This window comes from Bos mutus, chromosome 7 (assembly GCF_027580195.1).
Source record: "Bos mutus isolate GX-2022 chromosome 7, NWIPB_WYAK_1.1, whole genome shotgun sequence".
In the NCBI taxonomy this organism is placed as follows: Eukaryota; Metazoa; Chordata; class Mammalia; order Artiodactyla; family Bovidae; genus Bos; species Bos mutus.
In genome coordinates, this window is record NC_091623.1 from 52,961,274 (window position 1) to 52,972,351 (window position 11,078).

Sequence of the window (11,078 nt, forward strand, 5' to 3'; positions counted from 1 at the left end):
TGGTGAGAGAGCCTCACTGACTCAATAGACATGAGCAAACTCCGGGAGATGGTGAAGGAGAGGGAAGCCTGGTGTGCTACAGTACATGGGGTCAGAAAAAGTCAGACACAACTTAGGGACTAAACAACAACAATACGTGGGAAACCACAGCCGCTCCTTTAAACACTAATGGCTACAAAAGGATAAACCATACAGAATGAAAATTGCCACATCCTTGCTAACTAGAAGGTTAAGGTACATCCCAGTTTGCACCTTCTCTGTATCTCACATCAAGGAGGGGGAGAAGTATTTTCAGGAATAAATACAACATTATAATGCAACAAGGGTTTGGGTTTAGTTCTTTAAACACAGTAGAATTTTCAAAGATTGGTGTAAGCTTTTATTTAAAATTTATTTTTAAGTGAAAGACAATTGCTTTACTATATTGTATTGGTTTCTGCCATACAGCAACATGAATCAACCCTAGGTATATAAATGTCCTCTCCTTCTTTAACGTCTCTCCCTGACATAAGCTTTGATTAGCTGTCCTCACATCAGTGAAGATAGAAATTCCATTGCTTTAGCTTTTTTTTTCCTTTGGCTACACTGCATGGCTTGTAGGATCTTAGTTCCCCGAGCAGGGACTGAACTCCCGCCTGGGCAGTGAAATCTCCTAACCACTGGACTACCAGGGAATCCCCTGCTATAGCCTTTTAAATTTTAATATATTCTAAGTATTAGTCACTCAGTCGAGTCCAACTCTTTGTGACCCCATAGACTGTAGCCCGCCAGGCTCCTCTGTCCATGGAGTTCTCCAGCCAAGAATACTGGAGTGGGTTGCCATTTCCTTCTCTAGGGGATCTTCCCAACCCAGGGATTGAACCCAGGTCTCCTGCATTGCAGGCAGACTCTTTATTGACTGAGCCATCAGGAAATCCTGCAATATACTCTAAAGATGTGCACACTGACATAAAAGAAAACGCATACCTGAAAATGTAAGCACATTCATCTCACATCTTGAGCTTCTCTTCCCTAAAAGGAACAAAGATTCTATTTAGTTCCACAATTGTCTTGCCTTATGACATCATCTCTGATTTTTTAAAGCCCCAGAAACTAAAAATGTTATTTCCCACACAGGGAATTAATTACAAAGTGTTAAAGGAAGTTAGAGCCAAAGGACTGCACTGTTTAATGGATAGAAGAATCCAAAGGAAAAAAACCACAAACTTTGGAATCAGCACAGATAAGCAGCCTGAGTCCTACAGGACAGACAGAGCCACACTCAGAAAATTTAATACATGCCAGGCTCTCCTGGCGGAGAAGGCAATGGCAACCCATTCCAGTACTCTTGCCTGGCAAATTCCATGGACGGAGGAGCCTGGTAGGCTGCAGTCCATGGGGTCGCTAAGAGTCGGACATGACTGAAGCGACTTAGCAGCAGCAGCAGCAGGCTCTCCTGGGGGGCTTCCCACGTGGCACTGGTGGTAAAGAACCTGCCTGCCAATGCAGGCGACATTAGAGACTCAGGTTCAATCCCTGGGTCCAGAAGATCCCCTGAAGGAGGGCATGGCAATCCACTCCAGTATTCTTGCCTAGAGCATGGACAGAGGAGCGTGGCGGGCTAGTCCACAGAATTGCGAAGAGTCAGACACAATTGAAACGACTGAGCAAGCATGCACGCAGGTTCTCCTGATTAAGACAGAACTGCTTGACCGGGTCAGTTCCTGGTGAAGGAGGGTAGGGGCACTGGAGCAGCCACAGGAATGAACCCTGGGAGCGCCACATGCCCTACTCTCCTTAGGGAATAAAGGGACCACTCCCTTTCTCAGGCATCTGTTCCCCCCAGTGAGAAAACTCAGCAGAATTCAATTTAAGGTGCTGACTCAAATGAACTCCCAAATTTGTGACCCCTAACCCAGGACATGGGGCTTCCCAGGTGGCTCAGGGTGCCTGCTAATGCAGGAAGATGTGGGAGACTCGGGTTCGATCCCTGGGTTGGGAAGATCGCCTGGAGGACAAAATGGCAACCCACTCCAGTATTCTTGCCAGGAGAATCCCATGGACAGAGGAGCCTGGCGGGCTACAGTCCATGGGGTTGCAAAGAGTCAGACATGACTGAGTTACTGAGCACGCATGCAGGAACCCAACCCAGGACTCAGAACTCCTGACTGTCACAAACTTTCTCAACGTAGACAAATTACACTCTGAGCACAGCTACGCTGTGAATGCAAAACTCCAACCTATGACTCGAAACAGCTCTGGGGGGACCATGTTAACAACTTCAAAAGGGAGTCACCACATCCTCTCTCCCCACAAACCCCTTGCACCATGTGCACTTGTATCCCCAGCTTTCCAGGGCTCTGTTGTTTCTCTCAGCTTAAGGGCTCCTTCCATTGTGGGTGTGAGCTGTGATTCCAGCAAAATCACACAAACCTGGTGTTTATGTAGAAAGGAGGGAAGAAAATTATATTCTTCTAAGTCAACAAGAAACCCATAAGTATCTACTACTCTCGGAAAATGTGAATTATTATTTCCACGGCAAGAAATTGTTTTATAAACATGTAATTGGGGAAAGGATAAATTAGGAGTTTGGGATTAAAATATACACACTTCTATATATAAAACAGATAATCAACAAGGGCCTACTGTAGAACATAGGGAACTATACTCAATTTTGATTACCCATAATGGAAAAAGATCTAAAAAATAATATATATACATGCATATATACATATACGCATGTATATATATATCAGAATCACTTTGCTGTATACCTGAAATACATTGTAAATCAACTATATTTCAATAATCTTATTTGTTTAATTTCTCTAGAACATTTTATTTTACCTTTTTTTATTAATTTTTATTGGAGTATAACTGCTTTGCAATATTGGGTTAGTTTCTACTGTACAGCAAGGTGAATCAGTTATACAAATACACATATCCTTTTTTAGATTTCCTTCCCATTTAGGGTACCACAGAGTACTGAGGAGAGTTCCCTATGCCATACAGTAGACTCTTATCAGTTATTTTATACATAGTAGTGTAAAGATGTCAACCCCAATCTCCCAATTCATCCCTCGACTCATTTCAATAAAAAATTGTACTTGAACACCTCAAGCCTAAGCCCTGGAATTGCACTGGAACCCCCTCAAAAAACCCCAAAACTGATAAAAAAAAAAAAAACAAAAACAGACTTCAGAAAATTACTACACCTGTTCCGGGAGGAAGAAAAAGAGAAACAAGAATTTTTAATACAACCAATGTAGCAGAAGAACATTTTTTTTTTTTCCCTGAAGTTCACCTATTCCTTGCCTCTCTGGAAATATTTTATACTATCTTTCAATCTCCACTGGTTACATAAATTTTAATTTTTTTTAATAACTGAGGCTCACATAAATGAATAAATCTTTCCAGGGTGACAGACCAGGGGAGGGGTAGTGCTGACAGGTAAGAATACCCAGGAACATTTCCAAAGGGGAAAATACACCGAAAAGATTTCCCATAGGATGTTTGCACCCAGGAGAGATCCTGGGAAGTGAAGCACAAGGATTTCATACAACGTGGTTCCAGGTGGTTATCCTCAGCTTTCCTCTCATGGAAAATATACACAGCAAATATAAATGTTTAAAAGAGAGCCACCCGCAACTCTGCAGAGAAAGAATAGACAATTAAAATATGATGTCTGTTTGAAACACACCACGAAGGACAAATAATTGATAAAGATGCTGTGAACTGAAGAGAGAGAGTTGGCTTTAGGAATGTGAGAGGGATCTTGGAAATTTAGGGATTTACTGCCAGTCGTAGGAAGAGTTAATCTGGGGAGATAGAGTTCAGGATTTGAAACCCTGCTCTCCAAACTTGGAAAACTCAGGAGAAAACGGGTCCCCCTTGGGTAGAAAGAAGGAACTGGAGAATCCCATACACCAAAACTCCTCCCACGCACAAGCCACGGAGAACAGATCACGATGGTCCCCTGATGACCCTCCCCGGGGTCACCACACATTCTGGAGGAGACGTGGGGCTTTGCAGGCAAAGCTGCCCAGAAAGGCTCCGGGCTTAAAGTTACCGCCTGCAGGGACCGGACGGGAAGCCCGAGGTCCCGGCTGCCGGCCCCATCCCCACTTTGGGAGCCGGAGTGGAAGGAGGTTGAGAGGCGCCCCCAGGTGGACTCGAGGCAACAAACCCTGGGGTGGACCGCACAGGGAGGCGGTCCCGCCGAGGCCGACTGTCTCTCATCATCCCTGTCCCGCCTCCCTGTACCGAGACACCTGGCCCAGCACACTCACCACTTCACGCCTTCCGGGGTTCTCCGGCGTCATTCCTTAGGCTCACGCGGCCTCTGCAGCTCATAGCGGTAATGAAGCTGCAGCGAACTAACCTGAGCTGCTTCAACACGGCGAGACTCCACGCAGAGCGTGCCAGGAGAGGCCGACCACACGGTTTGCGGGACGTGGCCCCACCCACCTTCCCCTTCTGCGGTCCTGATTGGACAGTTCGCAAGCAACGCCTCCTTTATCCTGAGTAATAATGGATCCAGAGGCCACGTGACTGAGCAGAATCAGCTTCTGCAGGTGGGTAGAAACCTACCCCTCTCCAGGGACTTTTGTTTTTAAACCACTCTTGTTACTTGTCCTAGAGGGACAGTGGCAACTTCCTCAGATACTTCAGAACGTGGGGACACAGGTGTGCACAAGGAATTCCAGAGTCAGATCCCAGAAGAGCCGACGTTCTTGTCCAAAGCAAGAGCAGGCCAACTGGAAAAACAGGGTCTGAGGGTCCTCCATCGGGAAAATAGTTCGCGCAGACTGCGGAGCTACTTATGATAACTATGACACTCGATTTCAAACACACTGAAAAATATCCTCACCATGTGTAATAAACCTTCTGGCTCCATTTTTATCTTTGTTGACAGCGTCAAGGCGTACACACATCCCTTTCCCCCTCTCCATACATGTGGTATTTTAGCTAAAGAATCCCATGGCCTCCCAAGCACTTGTCTGGTGGGAAGTTTGAACCCTGCAGCCCTAGCCTGGGAATATGGACTCTTGTCCCATCAACCAGAAGTTGTGCGATGTGTTCAATAATACTCTCAAGTATACATGTTACGTGAGAAGGAAATTTTAGTTTCGTAGTATGTGCCTAGAGATTTTGAAATGTAAACGGCTATGATATCCCAAAGGCAATTCTGTTACTATTGTCACCAATATAACAAGAAACAATAAAAAGTTTTGGAAATGAACCATACACTTGAAAACTTTTGATATTCTTAACATACTGGTTCAAAACTTCTAATGAATTTATCTGAATAGTTTTATGAGGTAAAATACACACACATTTCCTGCAAGACTCCGATGCTGGGAAAGATTGAGAACAAAAGGATAAGAGGGTGACAGAGGATGAGATGGATGGCATCACCGACTCAAAGGATGTGAGTTTGAGCAAACTCTGGGACATAGTGAAGGACAGGGAAGCCATGCATCCTGGAATCCATGGGGTCACAAAGAATCAGACACCACTGAGGGACTAAATAACAATAACCACTAAAAGGATGTTGCCTACAAATATAATATATACATAAGGGCCCATCTTTGGGAACTCTGCCTTCACCTGTGAAGTGAAAGTGAAAGTGAAGTCGCTCAGTTGTGTCCGACTCCTAGCGATCCCATGGACTGCAGCACCCCAGGCCCCTCCGTCCATGGGATTTTCCAGGCAAGAGTACTGGAGTGGTTTGCCATTGCCTTCACCTGTAAGGAGCATTAAACTAAAATACCTTTGTTTAGCTACAGAAAACATCCTGATCAGAACAAGTTAATCACTAAAGGGATGTTGCCTATAAAGCTTAAATTATACGTAATGGCTCATCTCTGGGAACCCTGGGTTGTGTAATGAGCGTTAAGCTAAAATATCTATTTAGTTTACAGAAAACATTCTGATCAGGGTCACCTGTGAATGGCTGCAGGAAGGAAGAAATTAACACATCCCCTTCAGAGTCTGATCAGAACCAGGAAATGTTTGACTCCAACCCTTTCAAAAATTCAAAAGCAGGTTGAATTCTAAGTAAGAGAAGATAGTTCTTTGGGACACTAATCTGCCATCTTCTCAGTCATCTGGCTTTCTGAATAAAGTTGCTATTCCTTGCTCCAACAACTTGTCTCTTGATTTCTTGGCCTGTCATGCAGCAAGCAGTATAAGCTTGCATTTGACAACAATGACTTTTCTCTGCTTCTTGGGAGCACTTCCAGCATCACTAGTGGCACTTCCTATGGATCCTGTGGTATTAAGCAAGGTTTACAGTATTGCACTGAGCACAATGAAAAAGACTCAAGGACCACCAGAGAACACTATACTGCCATACGAAATTTACTGGAGAGACATAAACTGCTCAAGTGCTGATTAGCATCACATGATATTTTATGGATACTCGCACCTCTTGAGCTCACCACAAGAACAACAGGAAGTGGCTACAAAGTTATTACAGTAAGACTTCCCTGGTGGTCCAGTGGTTAAGTGTCTGCCTGCCAATGCAGGCGTCATGTATTTGATCCTTGGTCCCACAACTACTGAAGCCTGTGCTCTAGAGCCTGTGTTCTGCAACAAGAGAAGCTACCACAAAGAGAAACCTGTGCACTGCAACTAGAGAGTAGCCTCTGCTCACCACAACTAGAGAAAGTTGGCAGGCACCAACGAAGATCCAGCACAGCCAAAAAAAAATTTATTACAACACTAGAGTATATACTATAGTTAATTTTCTGTAGTTATGATTTGATACTACATGCTTACACTTCTCTCAACTATGAATGGTGCCATATATGGTCCACATGTATATGAGATTTGATAAATTTTAACTTTTTATAACAGATATATGTATATTTCATGGAAGCAAATGACAAAATAGACTAGTATCTACTTTTAATACATTCACAACATAGCTAGCTTTTCCTAAATTTTTTCAGTATTAATGGGCTACAAGGTTTATCTGCAAGTTTTTTTTTCAAATTGTTGTAAATCTCCAAAGTTTTTTCCAGTATATTCTTTGGACATGTGCAGTTCAAACCCATGTTGTTTGAGGGTGAATTATACTTTCTATAAGTCTACTGAGATGATCATGCCATTTTTGCTTTCTACTGTATTAATACATTTTATTCGGAGAAGGCAATGGCACCCCACTCCAGTACTGTTGCCCGGAAAAACCCCATGGATGGAGGAGGCTGGTAGGCTGCAGTCCATGGGGTTGCTAAGAGTTGGACACGACTGAGTGACTTCACTTTCACTTTCCACTTTCATGCATTGGAGAAGGAAATGGCAACCCACTCAAGTGTTCTTGCCTGGAGAATCCCATGGACAGAGAAGCCTGGTAGGCTGCAGTCCATGGGGTCGCACAGAGTCAGACACGACTGAAGCGACTTAGCAGCAGCAGCAGCAGCAGCAGCATCGAGGCAGCATCCCTGAAGGGCTTCTTAGGTGGCTCAGTGGTAGAGAATCTGCCTGCCAATACAGGAGACACAGGTTTGATCCCTGGGTTGGGAAAGCACCCTGGAGGAGGACATGGCAACCCACTCCAGTATTCTTGCCTGAAGAATTTCGTGGACAGAGGAGCCTGGTGGGCAGCAGCACCCCTGAAGTAAATCCAACTTAATCGTGTTGTGGTTAAAGATGCCGGACTGTATTTTTCAGTATTGTTGATTTTTGGGTGGTATCCATTTTCACATGGAAAATTGCTTTCTTGATTTTTTTTAGCAATATCTTTGTCTGGTTTTAGAATCAGAGTAATACTGGTCCTATAGAATGAGTCTGAAGTGCTGTGTTGATTCTACCTGGGGGGAGGGTTTCTGAAAAATCATTAAAACTTTGAATGTTTTGGGGAAGAAACGCTGGACTGGAAGAAACACAAGCTGGAATCAAGATTTACGGGAGAAATATCAATAACCTTAAATATGTAGATGACACCACCCTTATGGCAGAAAGTGAAGAGGAACTAAAAAGCCTCTTGATGAAGGTGAAAGTGGAAAGTGAAAAAGTTGGCTTAAAGCTCAACATTCAGAAAACTAAGATCATGGCATCTGGTCCCATCACTTCATGGGAAATAGATGGGGAAACAGTGGAAACAGTGTCAGACTTTATTTTGGGGGGCTCCAAAATCACTGCAGATGGTGACTGCAGCCATGAAATTAAAAGATGCTTACTCCTTGGAAGGAAAGTTATGACCAACCTAGATAGCATATTCAAAAGCAGAGACATTACTTTGCCAACAAAGGTTCGTCTAGTCAAGGCTATGGTTTTTCCTGTGGTCATGTACGGATGTGAGAGTTGGACTGTGAAGAAGGCTGAGCACCGAAGAATTGATGCTTTTGAACTGTGGTGTTGGAGAAGACTCTTGAGAGTCCCTTGGACTGCAAGGACATTCAACCAGTCCATTCTGAAGGAGATCAGCTCTGGGATTTCTTTGGAAGGAATGATGCTAAAGCTGAAACTCCAGTACTTTGGCCACCTCATGTGAAGAGTTGACTCATTGGAAAAGACTCTGATGCTGGGAGGGATTGGGGGCAAGAGGAGAAGGGGACGACACAGGATGAGATGGCTGGATGGCATCACTGACTCGATAGACATGAGTCTGGGTGAACTCCGCGAGTTGGTGATGGACAGGGAGGCGTGGCGTGCTGCGATTCATGGGGTCGCAAAGAGTTGGACATGACTGAGCGACTGATCTGATCTGATCTGATGGTGAAGCCACTTAGGTCTGGGTTTTCCTTTTGAGTAGTTTTTTTGTTAGTAATTCAACCATGTCACTTGTTACAATTAGAAAATCCTTTTTTTTTCTTATTTTCTGTAGAATGTATTATTTTTTAGAGATTTGTCCATTTCATCTAAGTTATCTAATTTGTTGTGATACTGTTGTTCATTGAATTCCTTTATAATGTTTTTGTTTTTTTGGCTGCAATGCAAGGCATCTGAGATCCTTGTTCCCTGACCAGGGATCAAGCCCCTGACCCCTGTAGTGGAAGTACAGAGTCCTAACCACTGGAATTCCCCTAAATTTCTTTATAATCCTTTTTATTGCTATAAGATTGGTGAAATAGTCTGTGTCTGATTTTAGGAATTTGAGTCTTCTCACTGTCTGTCAGTCTAGCTAAAGGTTTGTCAATTTTATTGATTTTTTTCCAATCAATCCACTTCTGATTTTATTGATTTTCTGTATGCTGTTTCTATCCTCTCTTTTCTGCTCTATCTTTTTTATTTCCTTCATCTCCTTGGGAGTGGTGGTGTTGGTTGCCCATCCTTTCAAGTGTGATAAGGTACAAGGTAGGATTATTGATTTGAGATCTTTTAAAATCCCATGGTCGGAGGGCCTGGTGGGCTGTAGTCCATGGGGTCCCTAAGAGTCGGACACAACTGAGTGACTTCACTTTCACTTTTCACTTTCATGCATTGCAGAAGGAAATGGTAACCCACTCCAGTGTTCTTGCCTGGAGAATCCCAGGAATGGGGGAGCCTCGTGGGCTGCCGTCTATGGGGTTGCACAGAGTCAGACATGACTGAAGCGACTTAGCAGCAGCAGCAGCACTTCTCTATGGATTTCCTTGACACATGGGGCAGTGTTCTGTAGTCACCTGAGGTGTAATTATAGTGTTTCACATGTCTTTTATTTTCATGTCGACATTTTGCCTACTTGTGTATATAATATTGAAGTGAGATACTGGAATCTCCAATTACTGTTACTTGTTTTTCCCTTCATTTCTCTTTTGCTTCATTTATTTTGGCAAAGTTTCAATAAGTTATGAGAGAACACAGACCTATCAAGACAGAAAGACAAGACACTGTTCCAGTCAAGAGACCATACTCTTGATGCTAATGTTTCAACATCCCTTGGCTTCCCTGGTGGCTCAGATGGTAAAGAATCTGCCTGCAATGTGGGAGACCTGGGTTCGATCCCTGGGTTGGGAAGATTTCCTGGAGGAGGGCATGCAACACACTCCAGTATTCTTGCCTGGAGAATCCCTATGGACAGAGGAGCCTGGTAGGCTACAGTCCATGGGGTTGCAAAGAGTTGGACACGACTGAGCGACTAAGCACACACACACACATTGTTGTGCACTTTAGAGCCAAGGTACCCCATTAGCACAAATAATCCAGGAACTGTAGGACTTGGATACAGCAGCATAAGACAAACAAGTTCTTGCAGCCCTGATGATAATATTTTTGTGGGAAAAGACACATGGTTAGGAAATGATAAAGCTTTGGCTTATAGATGGAAATGAAGGCTTTGATGGAATGTAAAATAATAATGTGAGATAATAGGGAAACTCGGGTGTATATATATCTTTTCACTGAGGGTAGGCGCCTCAGTGAAATGGTGATGTCATTATTGATCACTGAATTTCTATGACGTAATACATCTTTAAAACTTTTTCAGGAACTCCTTGGCTGTGTAGATAAATGTTTAGTCACCAAAAACTCCATGGACTGTAGGCCACCAGGCTCCTCTGTCCAAGGGATTTTTCAGGCAAGAATACTGGAGTGGATTGCATCTCCTTCCCCAGGGGAACTTCTTGACCCAGGGATCGAATCTGCATCTCCTAATTGGCAGGCAGATTCTTTACCACTGAGCCACCTGGGAAGCTGTGTCAGTAAATAGGTTGCATCAATATAGAAATTCTGCATTCTTGTAATTAAAAGTAAAGATTCCCTGTAAAGAGAAAGACACAGACATGGTTCCTCTTCATTTTTGCAATTGTTAAACATTTTGTATATAGAATGTGTGCTCATGAGTTTGGGCATTGTTGGATATTGGCTCTTGGAACTTCCTAGTGATTTGGGCCGTGTTGTTTGTGGTGGTTTTATTTTTAACCACCTCATTTGAGGGGATTTTAATTTACCTTTAACTTTTAAAAATTGTTACAGTATTTGGTGCTTTCATTTTGCTGCTTAACACACCAATTAGGAGTTCCTCCTATTTAGGGACATACATTCATCTGCACTGTTCAAACCCATCCTGAGTTTATTCTATGAGTAGAGTGATGACTACTTAAGTCTGTTGTGATTTTCCAGTGGAAACATGATAAAAAAATAGTGGATGTTTAGAGGCAATCATACAAGGC

The 11,078-nt window shown here is 43.3% G+C and overlaps 1 protein-coding gene across 3 annotated transcripts in view; it reads right to left on the reverse strand.

Annotated features, from left to right (window-relative positions):
- The window catches only part of LOC102265059 (zinc finger protein 791-like), a 75,954-nt gene that overhangs the window by 40,476 nt on the left and 24,400 nt on the right, over positions 1-11,078 (reverse strand). The window contains exon 2 of one of the 3 annotated variants that reach the window (XM_070373604.1): positions 967-1,011. The exons of the other annotated variants lie outside the window; for them this stretch is intronic. The gene's annotated coding sequence lies outside the window, so the exon portion shown is untranslated. The remainder of the gene's footprint in view (positions 1-966; positions 1,012-11,078) is intronic. 3 annotated transcript variants of the gene reach the window in all.